Source organism: Dreissena polymorpha, chromosome 4 (genome assembly GCF_020536995.1).
Source record: "Dreissena polymorpha isolate Duluth1 chromosome 4, UMN_Dpol_1.0, whole genome shotgun sequence".
Taxonomy (NCBI): domain Eukaryota; kingdom Metazoa; phylum Mollusca; class Bivalvia; order Myida; family Dreissenidae; genus Dreissena; species Dreissena polymorpha.
This window is the reverse complement of record NC_068358.1, coordinates 18,177,216-18,181,932: the sequence shown is the minus strand read 5'-3', so window position 1 is coordinate 18,181,932 and position 4,717 is coordinate 18,177,216. Positions and strand designations below refer to the sequence as shown.

Sequence of the window (4,717 nt, the reverse complement as noted above, 5' to 3'; positions counted from 1 at the left end):
CATATGTATGAACGGTCAACGCCCGCTACGCGGGCTTTTGCCTGTATTAGAAAGAATGAATAAAATGAAGTATGAAATTTACCTTTAGCTTAAGAAAGCTTATGCTTTACTAGCGACTCGCAAACTATCAATTAGCAAAATCAGTGGGACAAACCGTCTACGCCTTTTCAACACAAATATCTGTGGCACGAACTTGTAGTGGCGCGATTCTATATAAACGTACTCCCAGACCTTTTTGCTATGGCAGCTCTGGGAGTCCATATGCAGTCATTCATAAAGAGAATCGCAAATCTGCGCACATATTTCGTATGCATCAATAAACAGGCGTTGTTTGTTACAAATTTATAAGGAATGCAATTAAAAAACTTCATAAACAAATTAAGTTTACCTGAATTGCAGCCTACGTACATTGTCCTTTGCATGCAACCTAAAAAACACGTCGATGTTTCAACACACTACTTGCTGACATTTTCATTTTTTAATTGGGAACAGTGAAATTTTTAATATCGTTATCGACTTAAGGTTATATCACACTTGACTTAGTTGGTGTAACGACCAACGAAGCTCTCTATATGTAAATATTCTTGACTTGAGTTCTACTACACAAAATGACGCTAATAAAATATTTCACGATATAATGTTTTAGTTCACATTTTAATTGATAATACAAGCACACTACAAGAGCGCCAGAGCGTGTTCTCATATTAAGTTATTACTACCGCATTTTGAGCAAGCATATATTTTAGATAATCTAAGTATTGGCCTAGTATCACGAACGTTCTCAGGTGTTAAACTCAACTCAGCAGATGAGATTTGAGTTTCCACTCAGCTGAGAATTGAGTATGACGGGGATCTCACGAACGAACTCAAAAATCATCTCAGTTGAGACCGACTCAACTTTCCGATTCAATTCAAATATTTATTATTTCTTAAAGATGTAAGCGACGTTCTTCAAAAGGAGATTGATTTATTACATTTTTACGGGAAATAGTGTCAGTTTTCTTTTCGTCTACGATAGTGAAAATACCTAGGTGAGATATTTTTCTGAAAGCGAAAGGCTCTTTCTGTCTGAAAAAATAATACACCATTACGATGAGCTGTACGGTCAACTAAACAGGCTCAAACGGCAATACGATGTGAGCTGAAACATGGAAATCTATGCTGACAAATTTGCGAAGGTAATGAGCTAGTGTGTGTGCAAATTATTTTTTCAAGTAAATCATGTGTTAAACATGTGATATACATCTAGAGATAACAATGTACGGAAACTCCAAAATAGCCTGTACAATTTTGTAATGAGCTATATGACTGAACGAGTCAGAAGTAAATAGGAAATGTGTGGTTTGTAGCCTATGTTTCTTTTGTGTTACATTTTAGTCATGTTCTAGTGAATGATGGGTTTTGTAATGCCTTGTGTTGTACACATTTAAATATCAAGATCACTTAACTCATTTTTTTCATTATTTTGATAGGTAACTAACATACTTCACTTGTTTTATTTTAGCAACTGTAAGCTTCAAGGCGACAGAACTGTTCAAGAAATTATAAAAATGTTTGGGAATACAAAAACAAGAGGTATACTTTTCTATAGTGAATAGTGAGTGTGCACAATGTAACAGTTTTTAACTTAATTATTAGCTTGGCTGTTTTCTGAGAAAACCTGAGGTATTGTCATAGCCAGCTCGTCGTGTCTTCCGCAGTCTGGCCTCCACCGTGCTAAAACCTTAACATATGCACTAATATCAAAGTGCTTCCACCAATAACTTTGAAACTTCATATGTACATTCACCTTGATGAGTTCTACATACCACACCCATTTTTGGGTCACTGGGTCAAAGGTCAAGGTCATTGTGACCTCTAAAAAAATATATATAAAAATCTAACAATCTTTCATTTATTTAATACTGCACCCTCAGCCGAGCGTTGGCACCCGTTATGTGGTGCTCTTGTTTTTAAAGCACTAGTCTGTTTAGGCTAGTTGTCTTGCAAAATTACTATCCATCAGCACGTTTAACAGGCACATGTCTTGTTAAACACATAAAGCACATTTAAAATGCTAGAAACTGTACAGAACTTTGGTTTTTTATGATAAAATAGCACTATGTTTATATATATATGCTTAGTCTATGACTATTAATTAGTATGTCTGGTATATTAAATTTTGGGTTTTGTGGATATCTGTAATATGGGGATACATTATTGCTGCCTTGTTGTTTAAACATAAATAATCAATTATTCAGGGTTTAAACTTGTGTGTCTGTGTTTGTTTTAAATTCTTTTTCAACATTTATATACTTAATGACGTAATTGGAATGTAGGGCATGAGAGTCACATGAACATGTTTGGTTTAATTTCGTAAGGCTAGTTAAATTTTATGATACAAAAACTTTTAGAACCAAAACCAGCTCATGAAGCATTGAATTCTTATTGTCCCCTACCGGTTTCACCGGAGGGGACTTATGTTTGCACTCCGTCTGTCAGCCTGTCTGTCTGTCAGTCCGTCACACTTTTCTGGATCCTGCGATAACTTTAAAAGTTCTTAATATTTTTTCATTAAACTTGCAACATGGATAGATGGCAATATGGACATTATGCACGTCATTTCATTTTGTTCCTACGTCAAAAATTGTGGCAACCCAAAAAAAATCTGAAACTGGTGGAATTTCTGACAATGGTGGAGCTGGTAGGGGATCATATTGCTTGACAATAGCCTTGTTATTAATGGTTTGTGTTATTTTCAACAACCACACATGCATGATACATGAAATATCTGTATGTTTTGTCTAATACATATCTTTTTGGAATAAATACAATTTAAACTGTTAAATTATTTACTTGCAGTGCCATGTCAAGCATGAAGACACAGCTTCACATAAACCCAGAACAAATGCTTAACGAGTCCAGAACCAGAAATGACATTCATCCGGACATAAACAAAAATTTGGATGAAGAACTCTTGCCCAACTTGTGTCTTTAAAAAAAGAAATATTTCAACGTTCAATTATTTCCAGAAATCTTAATCTGTATTTACTGATATGACATGATGTGTATATTGTACACTCTAAATATTATAAATAACTCTTAATAAATATGAATGTTCTTTATGTTTTATTTATTGAATACACATGCAATTGCAACTGTTATAAAACAAGAGATGTGTTTGTCAGAAACACAATGCCCCCTATTGCGCCGCTTTGATATAAAATGTCAATATATAATTTGGCAGGTTTAGAAATTATCTCCCTTTTAAAGCTTATTACTTCCCTTGGATTGTATTTTTTTACTTTTGACCTTGAATATTTGACCTTGACCTTTCACCACTCAAAATGTGCAGCTTCATGATATACACATGCATGCCAAATATCAAGTTGCTATTTTCAATATTCAAAAAGTTATGACCAAACTTTAACGATGGTTAAAGTTTCAGGAAAGAAAATACAATGATTTTTTACCTTTTACCTTAAAGGATGACCTTGACCGTGACTTTTCACCACTCAAAATGTGCAACTCCATGAGATAATCATGTATGCCAAATATGAAGTTGCTATCTTCAATATTGCAAAAGTTATCAAACTTTAATCAAGGTTAAAGTTTTGGGACAGAATGACAGACAGACAGGCCAAAAACAATATACCCTCGATCATTTGATCAGGGGGCATAAACACAAGTAAATGTTATAATCATAAATATGTTTATAAAATTACTAAACAAATTGCACCGGTAACTAACAGTTTTAACATAAATAATAGTTTTTAGGGTAACTAAAGACTTGATCCTTTAACAAAGCATCATATCAAGGATGTCTTTCAGTATGGCAAGCGGTTCGACGCATAATCCCAAGAAACAAGATTTCTCATGAGAACCTAGGTTCTCAGAATGAGAACCTAGGTTCTCGCTTGAAGATTGCACATTGCTTCAAGAACCCAAGTTTTCAAATGAGAACCTAGGTTTGGTTTACCAATCGCATTTTGTTATTTTGCTGAAATGACGTCACGAAATGTAAACAACATTCGGGATTTATCATTATGTTTGCGAAAATGTTTATTTTATTTGCTCATTTAAAAGCATGTGATAAAAAAATCTTATAGTCGTCATTTCATAAAAGGCGAGCTTACTAACAAAATTCCTAGACGAGTTTAATAAAATATGGTATGATATGACAACTCGTGCCAGGTCCTATATATAACTATCACTTTACGACATTTTCAATCAGCTGCTGCCTCTTATTGACTGCTGCTCTCTTTACTAGTGCGTTATTTGTAACCGCAGGATCCATCATGTCCAAAACTTCTACCTCTATCAGCGGAATGAATAATTCCAAGCACAGGTTGTGCAGGCGCATGCAAAATTTTGGTGTTTCACAGAACTCATTTGGCTTGGAAAGGCAGGCACCCACCAGTGCGATGCAGGCATCTAAAAACACAAGTCTTTCTTTAACATAGCACTAAGAGTCTTAAAAATTGCCCTCCTTAAAAAATCAAAAAAACAATTTTCTACATTTTAATTGACAAAATTGTGCTGTTTCCCGAAGCATCATCAATATGTAGCATTAGGCCATCTTTACACAGCATCAATGAACCATAAAGAAGAGTTAATGTGTTACTTAAGACAATTTTTCATGATATAACTGATAGCTGCTTTTGCTTAAGCATTACAGAATAGAAGCTTGATTACACAGTGCTCATGGTGTCAGTTTGTGGTAGTTAATGTTATTAGT

General features: G+C 34.4%; 1 long non-coding RNA gene across 1 annotated transcript; it reads left to right on the top strand.

Moving 5' to 3' along the window:
• Positions 1-764: 764 nt before the first annotated feature.
• On the top strand, positions 765-3,100 carry LOC127876503 (uncharacterized). The gene is made up of 3 exons (XR_008047901.1): positions 765-1,178; positions 1,505-1,575; positions 2,842-3,100. It is a non-coding gene; the product is annotated as an uncharacterized LOC127876503 (long non-coding RNA).
• Positions 3,101-4,717: the final 1,617 nt, after the last annotated feature.